This window comes from Equus asinus, chromosome 3 (genome assembly GCF_041296235.1).
Source record: "Equus asinus isolate D_3611 breed Donkey chromosome 3, EquAss-T2T_v2, whole genome shotgun sequence".
NCBI lineage: Eukaryota > Metazoa > Chordata > Mammalia > Perissodactyla > Equidae > Equus > Equus asinus.
In genome coordinates, this window is record NC_091792.1 from 131,869,326 (window position 1) to 131,887,729 (window position 18,404).

Below are 18,404 nucleotides of genomic sequence, written 5' to 3' on the forward strand. Positions count from 1 at the left end.
ATTCTTTTTGATACTACTGTAAATGGGGCTGGTTTCTTAAATTTCCTTTTTGGATAGTTTCTTGTTAGCATATAGAAATGCAACTGATTTTTCTATGTTGATTTTGTATCCTGCAACTTTAATGAATTCATTTATTAGTTCTAACTTCTTTCTGTGTGAAATCTTTAGGCTCTTCTACATATAAGATCCTGTGGATTTCTACAATTATTTCATAAACGGTGCTAGGACAACAGGTCATTAGGAAAAAGACCCTGAATTACATTAAATGAGAACAAAAAATATTTAGAGGGAATACAAGTGAATATTTATCTAAGGAAGGCCTTTTCAGTTACTCAATGTCTGGAAGAACCACAAAGCAAAACATTAATAGATTACGGAAGTAGCAAACATTTTTCACCTTAAAAGACAGATGATAAAGGGTTACTCCCCTTAACTTTAAAAGGTTTCATAATTCAATAGGATATTTATTAAAGATACCAATAAAAAAATAACAAAAGACATGATCAACCAATTAAGATAAGAATAAATCAGCCAATGAACATTTAAAATTAATCAACTACAGAAATAAACGCAAATGACTGGATATCACTTTTCTCTAACAAATTGATCTCTTAGTTTTTCTACGGAAACAGCCAGTGTTAAAGAGCCTTGAAAATATTAACAACTTTTGCTCCAAAAATTCCAGTTCTTGGAGTCTAACCAAAGATCAGACAGGTATAAACAAAGATCTTTAAAAAAGAGTGTTCCACTTAGTTTTTATTTTTAATACTATAGAACACTTTAAACAACTTTAGTGCTCAAAATAGAAACAACTTTAAATAAATTATAATATATTCATAAATTGGAAAAAGGGGAAATAACATTAAGTGAAAAAAAAGCAGGGTATGTGCATAAAATGTAATTTCAATTTTATTATAAACAAATCACCACATATATAATAAAAGGAAATAAACCCAAATGAAAACAAAGATCATCTTGGGGTAGGTAGTAGGATGAGCTTATGATTTTTGTCAAAATTGAGTCAGATTTTTTTTTTTAAATCATGATGTATATTTATTGGCAGTCTCTCCATAGCAGATTTCGTTTTAGACTTCAGTGATATGCTACATAAAGATAGCAAGTATCATATGATGTTAGACAAGAATATTCTTCTAAAGCATGTTTTGGAAAGAATAAGCATGATTTTTAAAATATGTGTCTACCCCACAGATTCAGGGAATATCTTGGAATACTGGGAGAATTGTGTTAAATTCTCCCTCCATATTAGTCCTTTTTCAATTTTTCCTTTATCTATTCCTATTTTTTTGCTTGTATTTGAAGCTGAGTTATCTGATATATACAAAATCATAATTTCATGTTTTGTTGGAAACGACACTGTTGATCAAAGATCGAAAGACCATATTTGTTATTTTGTTTTATTTCTCTTTGTATTTTTTCTGATATTAGTATGCAATCCCTTATTTCTCTCTTTTGCATTTGTTTGCCTTATTTTTGCTTTTTTGTATTGTTTATTTTCTTTGTCACATTATTCTGGGTGAATAGCAATTGACCTTACTTCTTTTCTGACTCAACCTAAGAATCCCTGCCTTTTAATGGAGAAGTTCAAACCATTTACGTTTATGCTTTGTGCTGAATCTCTATTCTGTTGTCTAATTTTATCAGTTTCTTAATGCCTCCTGGTTGTTTCCTTTATTTTCAGACTTCTTTTAAGTTTTGCTTGGTTTTTAATTTTCTCCAGCATATTGCAAGATATAGGTTGTGTTTTAAAAATTCTCCTTGTGAAGAAAATATTGTCTTTTTAACCTCCTCTTTAAAAAGCATTATTTACATAAAGTGATACCCAAATGAAGTTTTAAAGCAAGCTTTTAAGTGCAGCACTGAGTCACTTTTGAGGATAAAGGCAGCACTTACACTAATTATGAAAGGACAGCAGGCGTCAACTGGAAGCATCTTGAGCAAACACCGATGGATGGTCACCCTATCTCTGTGTAACAGGAATAAGGAGGCGCAGGCTTGGGGGTGGGAAGAAGATTTCACTTTGGTGTATTCTGTATCAAAGGTGCTTGATGAACATTCAAAGGGAGGTGTCCAGTTGGCAGTTGTATATATTGGCCGGAAGCTTAGGAGAGACCTTTGGGCTCAATATAAAGGTTTCAGACCCATCAGCAATATAGCTAACAAATAGGGCCATGAGACTGAATAAGCAATTAGAGGCAATAAGTATGTAGCGTCAATCAAAGCAAAGACTAAATCTTGAAGAACACTGCTTAATGTAAAAAAATTCATAAAGACTACAAATGAGATTCACAAATTGCAGGAAGAAGAGTAGAAAACATAAATAAATAAAGAGGGCTGACTCCATTCCTTGCCATGTCTTCTCACAAGACTTTCAGGATCAAGTGATTTCCGGCCAAGAAACAAAAGCAGAGCTGTCCCATTCTGCAATGGATTCGCATGAACTCTGGAAATAAAATCAGGCGCAACTCTAAGAGGAGACATTGCAGAAGAACCAAGCTGGGTCTACAGGAATCACACCCGAAATGGTACCATATTTATGCTTTCTCAAGGTCACTACCATCTTTCCATATCAAAAACATCTGAAAACATCACAACTATCTGGACAGTTGAACAAGTCTTATTAGGAAATGATTTTTCTCTTTGTTTCTATGCTTCCATACTAGTAGGTTGGTTCAGTAACGAATATGTGAGAGTTTTATTTGAAAAAAAAATTCAAAAAAATACCGAGAAGTGAGTGTGGTGATGGAAGCAGGTAAAGTGTTTCAGGGAGTAAGGACTGGCCAGCAGCGTTAAAGGACATTCAAGGGTCAAGTCAAGAAAAGGACTGTAAATGTCTCTTAGATTTAGCACCTTGGAAGTAACTGGTGACTGTGGCAAAGGCAATTTTGGTGGAGTAGTGAACCTGGAAGCTAGATTGCTATGGCTTAACCATTAGCGGAAGGTGAGGAAGTGGAAGCACTGAGCATACATAGCTCTTAGAACAAAATTGGCTGTGAATGGAAGGTGAGAGACAGAAAGAAGGAAGTAGGATTAAAGGGAGGTTTGCTTAAATTTGGAGAGTTTTCAAGTTCAAGTTTGGATATGTTGATAGGACACAGTTGGCAGAAAGGGAGGAGTTGAAGACAGAGGAAAGAGACAGGATCATCACTTGAGTACCATCTGTCAGCAGGCAAGAGGGAACAGCAAAGGGTCAAGTCTCTTAGACCGGAGATGGGTGAGGAATAAGGTGGGCCTGTGCTCAGCTCATTTTATGTGTCTTCCTGTTCTGCAGAGGCTAGAAAGCCAACAAGATTTCCCAGACTCTCTTGTAGTAGGGTTCCCATGCAGACTCAGATTCAGACAGTCCTATGTAAGATGAGCAAGGGGGAAGGAAGTGAGACAGAGGTTGTACTTTGGCTACTTCTGCTTTTTCTGCTGGCAAGTCCTGTAGGGGCAGACTGGGTTATTCTTAGGAAGTGTTCCAATGTCCAGGTGCTTTGTGGATGTCAAGAGGCAGAAAGCAGGGCATTTGTTTTTTTGCCTATGCAGCTCCATTAGCATGGCCATCATTTGCAGCTGCTTACCAGCTAATCCCTGCTAAGGCAGCGCCCCTGGAGTCAAGAGTTCCAATGATCACTTTCAACTCCCCCCCTTTTCGGTTGTGTAGAGGAGGAAGCTCCCCGGGAGGGTTAGTTCTGTGATGGTGTTTTTGGTGTTACCGAGCCCGCTACTCCAGGCGTTCCAGGGATATCGTAAGCATTTAATTCCCTGTATTAAATTTCATCTTGCTTGAAATAGCTAATGTAATTTCTGTTGTCTGCAAGTGAACTCAGACGGAGAGGAACATCTATGTTGTATCAGGAGGGAAGGAAGGAAGGATGGATGTAGATATAGATAAAATTACTTTTTTATGGTGATGGTGATCTCCTTGAAAGTGGGAGTTTTAAGCTGGGGCGTGCAGAGCCCCATGGGGTTCATGGACAGAATTCAGGGCATCTGTGAACTTAAGTGAGAAAAAGTCACATCTTCTTCACTAACCTCTAAATAAAATTTAACATTTTCTTCAAAAAAACTAGCAATTTCTTCAATTCAATTCAAACTACAGCATCATCAGCCGTTCCTGTGACTTTGTCTCTAATAGAAATCACAGATATTTTCATATTACAGTTTTAGATCTCAAAACGTTGTTTTGCTCATTCCTATGGTAGTTACTAGACCGCTGCTAGGTCGTGTTCTGTAATGCACTTATAAAGAAGCACATATCACTATATCGCAATGTTTTAAAATTGATAACTGTGTTTCCTTTGTAATCATATATTTTATTTTATGCATTTAAAAATATTCTTCTGAGAAGGGGTCCATAGGCTTCAGCAGACCGATAAAGCAGTCCATAGCATAAAACACATGAAGAAGCCTATTCTAACATCTCCTTTGCCTGTAAAGTAGGGTTTTTAAACTTTGGCAGTAGTGACATTTTAGAATGGATAATTCTTTGTTCTGGGGGACTGTCCTTTGCATCGTAGGATGTTCGGCAGCCTTAACCCACTGTATGCTAGTAGCACCCTTTCTGACTACATGACAATCAAGACACTGTCATATGGGGGGCAAAAGTGACCCCGTGTTGTGTAAGCCCTGACAGCTGGCTTCTCTGTTTGCAATGCAAGTGTCCAACTTAAGCTTGGATTGCTGAGGCATCTCTTTCAAAGAGGGCTATTTGAAATTAACGCATCGCCAGCCGCCACGACTAGACAGAGCCAGGCTGCCCCCTCCTCCTGAGGTTCCTTTGGTTTAGAGATTTTGGTTGATTTAGATAACTGACCATGTGGGTCACTTTTTTTTTCTTTTCCCGTACTTTAAATTCCTGCTCTTATGTTTTAAATTCACCAACAAAGAGTGAGCTCAGGAAACCCTAGGCCCCCACCCTCGACCCTAATAAAAGGCCCACCAAAGGCCTGTTCACTCTCCTACTCTCTCCCCGAAGTCTCTGTGGCCCCAGGTGTGCTGTGTCATTTCCAGGTCCTGTGAGCAACAAATTTTTATTTTTTCAAAGTTTCCTCCTGGTTATCGCTGAGGAGCATCTTGCAATTGTAATAAGAACCACAAGGGCCGGTCCAACCACAACACTAGCTATTGATAGACTGAGGTGGGCACAAAGCATCCTGGTTGAGAAGCAATGCTGTGAAGGAGTGCTAAGAGTGACTGGGTCTGAGATCTGATTAGAAGAGAGAGGGTTTAAAATGGATGCAATAGAGGACGACAGAGAGAAGTGACAAAGAAACGTGTAGTTGAGCAGTGTCGAGGGACCGGCTGAAATCAACAGCTATACAGGGGCTGGCTGGTGGCATGAAGATCACAAGCTCCGCTTTCCGGGTCCCAGGTTTGCTGGTTTGGATCCGGGGTGTAGACATACACATTGCTTATCAAGCCATGCTGTGGCAGGCGCCCCACATGTAAAGTAGAGGGAGATGGGCACAGGTGTTCGCTCAGGGCCAATCTTCCTCAGCAAAAAGAGGAGGATTGGCAGCAGATGTTAGCTCAGGACTAATCTTCCTCAAAAAAAAGAGTAATAAAATAAAATAATCAACTTAACAAAAACAACAACTATACAGTAGCCCATGGAAATGAGATAAGCTGGAGTTACGGCCAATGTCCAAATTGCTGTTTCTCCCACCGATCCATATGCTAACACGTCTTAACATGTCAGTTGAGAAATGCACTATCTTCAAGCAGAAGGATGAGAAAATTTAGAACCTACGGATACCTGTTACTGCCCCTTGTTCTGCTATTACATGTGGGAAAAAAATATTCTGGACTTGAATGGATTTGGAGGTTGCTGCTCCAAGAAAATCTGAGCCCAGTAGGCAAGGCTGTGAAGGATGGAGCAACCCTATGACCCAGCAATTTGACTCCTAGATATTTGCCCAAGAGAAATGGAAATATATATCCACATAAAGACCTGTCCAAGAGTGTTGATGGCAGCTTTATTCAGAAAAGCAGCAAACTGGAAATACCCAAATGTCCATCAACAGTATAATACACTGTGGTATGGTCAGACAACGAACAACTACTGAGCAATAAAAAAGAATGAACTACTGATAGATGCAAAAACATAGATAAAACTCAAAAACATGCTGCATGAAAGAAGCCTGACGCAAAAGAGAACAGACTCACAGACTGATTCATTTATATGAAGTTTGGGGTTTTTTAGGTAAATTTTCTTTTCTTCTTGAGGAAGATTAGCTCTGAGCTAACATCTGCTACCAATCCTCCACTTTTTTGCTCAGGAAGATTGGCCCCGAGCTAACATCTGTGCCTATCTTCCTTTACTTTCTATGTGGGACGCCTGCCACAGCATGGCTTGCCAATGGTGCGTAGGTCTGCACCTGGGATCTGAACCAGTGAACCCCGGGCCACGGAAGCAGAATGTGTGAACTTAACCTCTGCACCACTGGGCCGGCCCCATATGAAGTTTTTAACAGGCTAAATTAATCTATGGTGATTAAAAAAAAAGATCAGAATAATGACTGACTCCATGGGGGTGGGGACAAGGATTGATTGGGAAACAAGGGGGATTTTCCTGGGGTGATAATGTTCTCTATATAGCTTGATGGGGAGTTGGGTTGCACTGTTGTATGCACTTGCTAAAATTCACCAAATCGTACACTTGGATTTGTGCATTTCACTGTACGTAATTTACACCAGAGGAAGGGGAGAAGTTGGTGGAAAATGAGAGGGAGGAGAAGAAGCGAACCTTAAACAAAAACTGAACTCATAGTTAACAAAATACATGCTGAAATGTTTGAAATGAACTGATGTCTGCAGCCTACTCTGAGATGCAGTTAAAAAAGGCAGTTTAAAAAAAAAGAGGGATGGAAGGGGCCAGCCTGGTGGCGTAGTGGTTGGGTTTGTGCACCCCACTTCGAGGGCCCACGGTTCATGGGTTTGGATCGTAGGAGCGAACCTACACACTGCTCATTAAACCATGCTGTGGTGGCATGTAAAATAGAGGAAGATGGACACAGCCGTTAGATCAGGGTCAACCTTCCTCACTGAAAAAAAAAAAAAGGATGGATGGATAGCAAGGTAGTTAGATGTGTGATAAAGACAAGATCCAAAACGTTAAGTGCATATTCTAGATGGTGAGTGTGATTCATGTGCAATTCTTCCAACTTTTCTGTAGTTTGAGAATTTTCATACTAAAAAACGTGTGTGTGCGCACAAGAATCTCTTTTTGCCTTTTGAAGTATTTCATTAACCTTGGGCAAAGAAAGCTACTTCAAAACAAGTAAAGCCTGGCATATGGTTCTTGCCCTTTTAATAAGTGGATCCTACAATGTCACACATATCACCTCCATCCCAGTAACAAGCACCATCAATCACTAGTACTACCGCCACTCCCATTTCTGGATCACTGGGGCTGTCCCAGGCACTGCTTTAATTATTTTACATGTGTTACCCTCACATAGAGAAATTAACGGCTTTCTCTATTATTTAACAAAAAGCTCTGGGCTGAGTTACATCTTCAGAACTTTCAGACAGCCATGAACTAGAACAAACAGGTGTCCAAGAGGAAGAGTATGTTTGTGATGATGGGTATTTTTAGCAGTATGTATTATTCAAATATGTTCTGAAGGTATAGGACAGTGTGAGTGTGTGTGTGTGTGTGTGCGTGTGTGTGTGTGTGTGTCGGGGGTAGTGAGCCGAAGTGGAAGAAGGAAAATATATTTTAGAAAGGGGATACACACTATAAGTCATAAAAAGGAACAGTAACTTTAATCCAGTTTCTGTAGAGAGAGAAACCTTGTTCCTTTTTTTTCTTAAGCTCGTATCCCATGCCAGATGATACTGTCACCTGGCCAAGGGGTGTGACAAAGGCTGCCCGGATTTGGCACCTCCAGCTCTTTTGTGGCTTTCCTTTCTCAATAAACCTTTGACAAAGGTCAGGTGTTTGAAAGGTTGGGTTTTTCCTTGTTTGGTCTAAGTGTTTCTTGCTCAGCAGAATGATTAAATGTCTCTGAATGTCAACAAATAAGTGGTTTTAGTGAAGCTTTTTGAAATCTATTTCCCTAAAGGCTGCTTGGTGGCGTGCCTGGGATGGGTTTGGTTTTCTGTGAAACTAGTAAATAAACAATGTAATTACCAGGCTTCCTAGAACCCCTCTCCTGAGACCTGCAGAGCCATGCATGTGAGAAGAGAGAAGGGATAAAATATTTCCACCTAAAACCAGGAGTCAGGGCTTTGAACTTCAAGCCAGACTGACAAAAGGTCAAGATGCTAATGTGGCAGAGGCCAGACTTGAACTAAGGTGACCTCAGGAGCACTGGGGGCGCTGTGACAGCCCTAGAAAGAATATACGAGTTATGTAAATATCTACGAGGAAAAAGAAAAGACAATAAGCCAGTCTTGAACAAAGACCTATCAGTCTCTGATTAACTTTATTCTGAGGCATAGATAGAGGCCATAATCCAACCCTGATTCATGAAACAGTGCCTAATAGCACCGGCTGTGAAGGGGCAACGTATCAGAACTGGACGAGCTCCAGTAACTCTCGTCGGACAAGTTCAGGGAGACATGTCCAGTGCGTTTTATTTTCACGGACCCCTCCACGCTGTCATGAAGGAGAGAACAGTGGTTTTACTGTAGCCAGGTCAAAGAATCTCCTCTTGGAAGGAGCTGACCGACGTGCAAACCCAACATCTTCTGCTGTCAACTTGGAACAACGCAGCGGATGCATTTCATAAAATGACTCAGCTAGTGGTATCCAGGTTCCAAAAAGCAGCAGACAGACTTGGAGACTTAACAAAGGATTGAGGACGAAAAGAAATCCTGGCTCCTTCCTTAACATAAATTGTATATAACCAGAAAATAAGCAGGCAGTTTTCATTGGTTTATCTTCATTTGGGACTTAATTCCAGTAAAGATGATGTGATGACATTTAAAAGCTTGGCTGAAACTAGAAACATGGGAAAACTGAAGGTGACTTTGGTGGAGAATACAGAATATAAAATAGCATGCAAGATAATAGAATATTAACTTCTTGGGTGAGTTTTACGAATCGCTGGTTCAATACACCCACAGTTCCGGCCACCTGACTACTTTAAGTCTGAAGGGATGAAGGATAGTCTAGTTTTACATGCACAGAGTGTTTTTTTCTTTTTAGACAGAATGATCTATCAACATAATCTTCTCAGCCATTCTCCTAGCATAAGAAACAGAGAAAAGTTGAATGACTTGCTTTCTGAGCAGAGTGAAGTAAGAATCTGAATTTTAGTTCCCATGCATCTAACAACCTGATACCCACCCCCCTCCAGCCCCCATATAACAGACCTGGCTACAAGGATGCCGGACTCCTGACTGCTGGCACAGTGGAGAGGGGCAGACTGGTGTTCACTTGGGCTTAGGTGTTCTGCTGCTTCAAGGTGAAATGCTGGTCTCAGCCAGTTAGAAGAAAAATCCAGAAACATTCGCTCTCCTCCACTATAATCTCCATCTTTGATATCTGGGTATGGAGCTGATGAGAGAAATACTGTTTGTCACCTTTTCCTTATCCTTTGTTGGGATTTTATAGGGTTACTAATAAGAAATCTGAGTTGGGGGCCAGCCCAGTGGTGCAGCAGTCAAGTTCGCACGTTCCGCTTTGGTGGCCTGGGGTTCTCCAGTTCGGATCCTGGGTGCGGATGTAGGCACCGTTTGTCAAGCCATGCTGTGGCAGGCGTCCCACATATAAGGTAAAGGAAGATGGGCACAGATGTTAGCTCAAGGTCTATCTTCCTCAGCAAAAAGAGGAGGATTGGCGGCAGATGTTAGCTCAGGGCTAATCGTCCTCAAAAAAAGAAGAAGTCGGAGTAAGTAACAAAAATCTTACCACAGTGTGTCCTGGGACTTAACCATGGAGAATGCTTATGATGGAGACATTTTAGGATGACTCCTTAGGACACAGCGCCCTGAGACCTTGGACGTGGTATAGGGTGTGGATGCTCTAGAAGAAGCATCTAGAAGAAGCTCTAGAAGGTGGCACCAGCTCTGGAAGAGAAATTTACCCCTCTGGGGTTTTTATGGGCCTAATTTTATTCCCTCAAAATTCATATGTTGAAGCTATACCTTCAGTACTTCAGAATGTGACTGTATTTAGAGAGAGGACTTTTACAGAGGTAATTAAGGTAAAATGACTACAGAAAAACTACAAAACTAATGTAGACAATGAAGACATTAAAATTGTTAAAGATTTTGTTTACCTCGGCTCAGTCATCAATTTAAATGGAGTCTGCAGCCAAGAAATCAAGAGAAGACTGAGACAGAAGGGCAGCCACGAAAGAACTAGGAAAGATCATCAAGTATAAGGAAGTGTCATTAGAGACTAAAGCCAAGATCTTCCACACCCCTGTATTCCCAATTACTATGCTGGGGTGCAAAAGCTGGACAGTGAAGAAGGCTGACAGGAAAAAAACTATTCATTTGAAATACGGTGTTGGAGGAGAGCTCTGTGAATACCCTGGACCACCAGACAGACGAACAAGTGGGTCCTAGAGCAAATTAAGCCTGAACTATTGCTGGAGGCAAAAATGCTAAAACTGAGGCTGTCCTACTTGGGGCACATCATGAGAGGGCAGGATTCTTTGGAAAAGACAATAGTGCTGGGAAAAGCAGAAGACAGTAAGAAAAGAGGAAGACCAAACATGAGATGGATTGGCTCCATAAAGGAAGCCATGGGCCTGAGTTGACAGAAGCTGAGTAGGGCTGTTAAGGATGGGCCATTGTGGACATCAGTCATTCATAGGGTCGCCAGGAGTTGTAGCAGACTTGATGGCACGTAGCAACAACAAAGTAAAATGAGGCCCTTGGGGTGGGCCCTAATCCAATCTGACCAGCATCCTTATTAGAAGAGGAGTTAGGACATACAGACAACACAGGGACCAAGGCTCGACCATGTGACGAGGCAGTAAGAGGGCAGCCATCTGCAGGCCAAGGAGAGAGGCCTCAGGAGAAACTGAACCTGCTGACACTTTGAACTTGGACTTCTAGCCTCTAGGGCTGTGAGAAGATAAATTGCTGTTGCTTAAGCCCCCCAGTCTAAAGTATTTTGTTGTGGCAGGGCTAGCAGCCTAATACAGAGGTTTCCAAAAAAAAAAGGTGAAGAATGTTTGGAATCGTTCAAAGTAAAAAAGCCTACTTAGGCTATCTCAGAGTTATCCGAATTATATTACCAGGATGTTAGTAACTACTACCAGGAAAAGAAAAGGGGAATTCTGGCCTCAAATGAATTTGGGAAATGCTGGATTAGATAGTTAGGTTGCTTTGCTGTAAAACTTCTTAGAGCCTTCAATGGGCTGCTGTACATACATAGGATGAGTCATGTGATCTGTGTGTCTTCCTTGACATCTCTCTTTCCCTCACTTTTCATTGCTAATCCATCACCAATTCCTGATGACTTTATCTATGAAATATTTCTTGAACCAGTTCACTTCTATCTGAACCCTCATTGAAACCTAGACTATACCAACATTGACTGACACTTTGATCTTCTAAATATTTCTTGAATTAGTACAATTCTCTCTACTGAACTGCCATCCAAATCTGGACCAAATGATCTATGTCTCTTGCTTAGTCCACTGCCAAAGCTTTCTGACGGGTCTGCCCACACCGACTGGGTGTTCTCCACAACACAGCTGGAGTAATCTTTTCCAAGCACAGGTTGGATTACGCCAGCTCCTTGATTTTAAAGACATTTCAGTAGCTTCCCATTGTTCTTAAGGTGAGAAGACAAAATTCCTACCCATTTCTTCAAGTGCATCTTGAACCATCTTCCCTCTGAGGTCCATCTTCACAGGTCTTTTTTTAGTCCCATATTGTTTTGTTCCCGTCCACCAAAGGGCCTTTGCTCATGCTGTCCCTTCTCCCCGGTTAACTCCCGCTATGTTCCTCAGAGAAGCCTTCTTTTACTTCCCTTTACTGGGTCAAACACCTCTAACTATCAATTCATACAGCACTTGTCACCACTGAAAATTTACACTTATGTGAGTATTTGCCTAATACCTGAATCTTCCTCTTCTAGACTGAAAACAAACTGTGATTGGAGAACATCTTTTGTGAAATACTCAGTTAATTTATTGATTAAGGTTTGGGGAGGACAGAACTGAAACACAACGTGAAGAACTTTTATGAAGAAAGAAAACGAGCAGGGTTCAAGGAGAAAGGTTTTGGGTCCTTAGAAACATGCAGTGATTTGCCGAAATGTAGCATCCTTTGAAATAAACAACTCATTTGAGAAGTTGAGTCTGGAAAAGATATGATATTGGGTCTAAGTTCTGGAAATAGATGGGGGGTTTTAACTTTGTGTTTTTAAACTTTTGATTTTGAAAATTTTCAAATCTACAGAAGACTGGAAAGATTAGTACAATGAACAGCCACATACCTTTAAGCAACCGTCAAATGTTTTGATTTTGCTCCAAAACAGCTGCTCTTTTCTGCTTTACTGTGGACAGTATAGCACTAATTGTGTCTTGAGAAAGATAGAAGACTATGCAACTGGATCACAAATGCCCATACTTCCAGAAGGCTAGCCACACCTGCTGGCAAATAATTAATCAAGAAATATTTAGGGCTTGACCTTAAGGTATTGTGGGAGATAAAAAGACATTTACAGGACTTACTTAAAAAAAATTTTACAACCATCTGAGAAAATAAAACACTTTCACATGAAAGAATAACCAGCAATAAAAATAATAGGTAAGTGTTGACCGAGGAGGAGGCAGAAAGTGCTGAAAGAGTTAAGAGGATGAGAGAGTTTTTAGTTACATTTCTTCCTAGAAATGGATTCTCTGTTATCAGTTAATTTCCTTGTACTAAGAGACCCATTCAGGGAAGTAATTTTATAAGGAAAATTATACATAAGTACTTCTATTGTGAGCGAACAGAAGTGTAAGAGGTCTGATTCCTTATCTAAGCAAGATTTACAATTATTTTAGTTCTGTACTGGACAATCAAAAACTAGGGGAAGTATTTGTTCCTTTAAGGCTAACCTTAGTTGGGTGGACTTAAGCCAAATAATTAATCCATTTTTTTCTCCTAACAAAGAATAGGCTACTATATTCACCTGACATGTTAAGTCAGCCCCACACTACGACTTGCCCTGGGGAAGGTGTGATTCCCAGGGAACTGGCTCCCAGGCTTGGAGATCCAGGCAGCATTTTCCTCACAACCCATTATTTCCACAGGTCCGCATCTAGATTAGAGAAATCGGAACCAGGTAAATAATGAATAAGGTCACAACCTAGTGCAAATGTTAATAAAATAAGGAGAAAAATATTGTGTAAATGGTGGGGTGGGGGAGACCTCTAACAACCGCACAAAGTAAGTGGGGGTATGTTTTCAAATTAATACAAAACGTTACTGCATTGGGACCCTATCTAACCTATACTAGCCCGGAAGTCTGCCTTTAGAAAGACGAGCTCGTCAGGGATCCGAGTGATCACTTCAGAGAAGGTTCTGTCCAAATGCACATACATACATGGCATAAGAACCTGATTTTCTAAAACCTAAGTTCTAGATCAGACTTTCCAACCTGGAAAGAAGTCAGGAAGGGATCTGCTCTTAGAGGCACGGGGTTACCTGTGTTCTTTAATTTATGCTTTGAACTCATACTTTTCTGAGTTTTTCCCAAGTGTGTATATATTAATTTTATAATCAGGAAAAAAAAAACCCAATAAAACTATTAAAGATCAGAGTTGAAGCTTCTCATTTTGACACATGGGAAAACTGCTGCTACAGGCAGGGAAGATTCTCCAAAGCTACCAGCAAGTCAAAGCCCATGCATTTGGGGACACGCCTCGGACAGAGTAATTAACAGATGTCTACTGACCTCTTGTCTGAAAACTTTTAAGCTTCAAAGATTACTGAAATTACTTAGAATTATTTTTCAACAGTTTTATTGAGATATAATTCACACACCTTACCATTCACCCCCTTAAAGTGTACAATTCAATATTAAGTATATTTACAGATGTGCAACTATCACCAATCAATTTTAGAATATTTTCTTCACATCCAAAAGAAATGCTGTACCTTTCAGCCATGAACTCCTGATCCCCCATCCTCCTCAGCCATAGGCAATCACCAGTCTACCTTCTGTCTCTGTATTTGTCTATTCTGGACCTTTCATACCATGGAATCATACAATATGTGGTCTTCGTGTCTGACTTCTTCCACTTGGAAGGATATTTTCAAGGTTCATCCTTGTTGTAATACATATCAGTACTCCATTCCTTTCTATGACCATATAATAGTGTATTGTATAGCTGTATCACATTTTATTTGTCCATTCATCAGTCAATGGACATCTGGATTGTTTCTACTTTTTGGCTATCGTGAATAATGCTGCTATGAACATTTGTACACAAGTTCTTGTGTGCACATATGTTTTCATTTCTCTTGGGTATACACCTAGGTGTGGAATTGCTGGGTAATACGGTAATTCTATGTTTAACCTTTTAAGAAACTGCCAGACTGTTTTCCAAAGTGGATGTACCATTTTATACTCCCACGAGCAACGTTTGAGGTTTCCAATTTTTCTACATCCTTGCCAACACTTGTTATTGCCCATGTTCCTGATAACAGCCATGCTCGTGAGTGACTATCATGAAGTGGTACACGTCATTATTTTTAGCAAGTGTTTTTATGAACTGTTTTCTGATTACAGAAGTCATACAAGTTAATATACAAAATTTCTTCACATGTATACACTGATCTGATTCCTAGCTTCTAGGCCAATAACGATCCCATCTATGGGTCAGCAAAATTATTACTCCTATTTTACAAAGAAATGGAGCCTCACAGAGGTTCAGAAGCTCTAGAACTGGGATTTGAACCCAGCTGTGTCTAAAAATTTGTGCCTTTCACCACATTGTTATCCTATTTCAGTGGCTACTATGCATATATAAACACACGAGGATCCAATGGGATAATGAAGTACCTGAACTTTATGAATTTAAAGCATCTAGTAATGACGAGTAAGATGCTGAAGGGACATGGTTTTTGCATTATAGCAACAGGCAACATGTTATCTGTTGAGAGATTAAGGAACAGAGAAACGATTTGTGACCACAGAGCAATTTAAAGGAAGACCTGAGATCAAGCAGTCCCATATCACTTTGGGTAAATTATTGTTTCTATCACTCCACCTGGAAAATAAGACCATTAATCGTCCTAGGGTTAAGGTGATAAATAGCACTGAAACATGTCCTAAATATATTTACCTTTTTGTCTGTGCACTTGAGAGAACAAGGCTAGTTACTCTTGAATTACTGCATTCTCTGAATAAGGCCAGATAGGTTATTTCAGTTTTGTTATTATTTTCCACCTCATGTAAAACAGTTCCTTTCTCTTACTCTTTGAAGTTGAAGAAGAAGCATTTTGCAATAATAAAAATCAGGGCGAGTCGGTGGCACAGCGGTTAAGTTCACGTGCTCCGCTTTGGTGTCTCGGGGTTCACCAGTTCGAGTTCTGAGCGTGGACCTAAGCACCACTTATTAAGCCATGCTGTGGCAGGCGTCCCATGTATAAGGTAAAGGAAGATGGGCACAGATGTTAGCTCAGGGTCGGTCTTCCTCAGCAAAAAAGAGTAAGATTGGCAGTGGATGTTAGCTCAGGGCTAATCCTCCTCAAAAAATAAAAATTTTTAAAAATAATAAAAATTATTTTGAATTTTGGCCACAATCACAAGCAATTCTGGAAATTAAAATTCCTCATGCTCTAGTTAAATATTATTAGTAAAAAGTTCCCACTCAGGGGCTGGCCCCGTGGCCGAGTGGTTAAGTTCGTGCGCTCCGCTGCAGGCGGCCCAGTGTTTCGTCGGTTCGAATCCTGGGCGCGGACATGGCACTGCTCGTCAGACCACGCTGAGGCAGCGTCCCACATGCCACAACTAGAGGAACCCACAACGAAGAATACACAACTATGTACCGGGGGGCTTTGGGGAGAAAAAGGAAAAAAAAAAAAAAAAAAAAAGTTCCCACTCATTAGAACCCCTTTCAAGAAATCTATTCTGTTGCACTACATATATAATTATTGTATCGTTATCTAGGCTCTTTTCAGTTTTCAAATTTATCTATGCGACTCAATCAAATAGAAGAGCTCAAGGGAACTGATCCTCTAAACAACTAATTCATAAACATTGTTAAAGGTGGTATATTTTTACACATAATTTCCTGAAGAGAAACGAGACCAAAGTTCCTCCAACTTCCAGAGTCAACACAAAAGGCACACTAGTTTTGGGTGGGACAGAGTTAATTCAGAAATGAGAAATATAGACTAGAATGCTCATTGTTTTAAAACTACGTTTATTTTGAGCAAAGGACTCTTCGTTATCTCAATCTTTAGCTTGTACTTGGCAGGTTGTATTTCAAGGGTTTATCCTCCATGGGGGTGAGGAAGAGAGGCTATGAGTGGGGTGAACACGGATGAGGTAGCAGGTCCAGTTTTACCACTCTTATGAATTTTGTGCTAGGGTTGAAGTGCTCAGCAGAAAAAAGGAGCATTGTTTCTGTGAACTGCATAAAAGAGGGGGAAGGAGGAAATGTTGGAAGGCTGATTTCTCAATTTTTATTTCTTAAAAGGCGCTCTTGTAGCTGCATTTCCTCTAAATCCAACACTGTGTATCCAGTTTGACTGGAACGCATCCTTCTTGGTCTAGCAGCACATGGAAAGGTTGAGAAGGAGTTTTTCTAAACCAGCGGAAGGTCAAGCAGGAAAGTTGGGGGAACTGACTTTGCTGATGTATCTTCCTTAAGTGCCAGTATCGATCTTTGAAATCATTATGTCTTGGTATTTTGATCTGTCTAAAAAGATGAGGTGAGTTCTTTTATAAGGAAATAGAAAAAAAAATCTACTAAATGATTTTAAATGAATTTCTGACTTTCTAAATCAGATCCTCATAGTCCCATCAGTAATGCCACTGTATAAAAATCAGTCAGAGGAAATCTAAGTGAATGTGGAAGCAGCTACTCTGAGGTGAGAGGTGTTAACACTGAAGAGGCAATCTCCTGGCTAAGTAGGTGGGTTCTGGAGTCACACAAAACTTGACTGGGTCCCAGCTCTGTCACTTACTAGCGTTGTCACCTTGAACAGCTTGCTTAACCTCTCTGAGCTCACTTCTGTAAGTTAGATGATGAATATAAACCACTCAGAGTACCCGACACACAGCAGGTGCTCAATAAATGTGGCTATTGCTGTTCTCCTCACAAGAGACTTTACCTGATACCAACATGATATGGGCCTTCCTTTTTCTACTTGTCCCAAAACATGTATTCGTGTCATCCCATATTTTATTTGCCCTTTGTATGCATAGATTGAGTTTTTGAATGCCTACTGCTGGCAGGTAGTGGGCCCTGAGGAGTCAAAGATGCCCTAGCCACAGTCCTTGCTCTTGAGGGAAAGAGACAACTAGATGCTGTCATCAGCTGAGACAGTAACAGGAGGGACAGCAAATCCGTGGAGCTGAGGGTGAGGCAGCGATGCAATCAGCTCCAGATGGGTTCAGTTTAAAGCTGTCTGAGGAGAGGCAAGTGGATCTGCCCTGCAGGCAGCTGTCTTCAATGGAACTGTAGCTGTGAGGGGAGAGCAGGGCTGGAGGTTTGCATTTGGTGTCATATGCATATGAGCTATGAGCAGTGCACACACTCTGACACTCCCAGAGGTTGGTCAGGGAGCCAGAACAGTGGGAAGAAGTATGGGGTGGGTAAGGAGCCCAGGGGCACATCAATGCTTGGGAGCGGGAGACAGCAACAGGGGTTTCTGGGTGCTGGGATCAACTACAAATCTTACAGTCTATTTAAAATTTCCTATACTTTGCCAATCTTTTTTTTTTTTTTGAGGAAGATTGGCTCTGAGCTAACATCTGTTGCCAATCGTCCTGTATTTTGTGTACAGGATGCCACCACAGCATAGTTTGATGAGCGGCATATAGGTCTGCACCCAGGATCTGAACCTGCAAACCCCGGGCCACAGAAGCTGGGCATGTGAACTTAACCACTACGCCACTGGGCCGGCTCCTGTCAATCCTTTCAAGAGGGATTTTTCAACTTGGTTAATTAAAGTAAAAGACATTTTAAACACTGATGAATGTAATGTATTTGATTTTTTTAAGTTATTTCAGTTTTCTGACCAATAAATAAACCCTTCCCTAAGTCATGTAATAAAACTAATAAATTCACAAATAAGGTAAATCTTCAGTTCTCTTAGACATTTCAATCCAGCATAAAACAGCAAAACTATCTTAAAAGTTTCAACTTAAAGATCTAAAGTCTAAATCACTCACCCAATGACATATTTTAAATTGGAATCACAAGGCTCTTCACGTTAGTAACAAATTATCTTAAACACGACAAATACTGTATATATTTAAAATATTACAG

General features: G+C 40.4%; 1 protein-coding gene and 1 pseudogene across 8 annotated transcripts in view; one reads left to right on the forward strand and one right to left on the reverse strand.

Moving 5' to 3' along the window:
- The window catches only part of PGCKA1 (PDCD10 and GCKIII kinases associated 1), a 91,875-nt gene that overhangs the window by 57,422 nt on the left and 16,049 nt on the right, over window positions 1-18,404 (reverse strand). The window contains exons 2-4 of one of the 8 annotated variants that reach the window (XM_070506060.1): window positions 13,091-13,219; window positions 12,410-12,563; window positions 9,325-9,820 (exon numbers count right to left, since the gene is read on the reverse strand). The exons of 5 other annotated variants lie outside the window; for them this stretch is intronic. The gene's annotated coding sequence lies outside the window, so the exon portion shown is untranslated. Of the gene's footprint in view, window positions 1-9,324; window positions 9,821-12,409; window positions 12,564-13,090; window positions 13,220-18,404 lie in introns of those variants that run through there. 2 more of the 8 variants (XM_070506061.1, XM_070506058.1) reach the window with 2 other exon arrangements.
- Window positions 2,371-9,314, forward strand: LOC139044878 (large ribosomal subunit protein eL39-like; annotated as a pseudogene).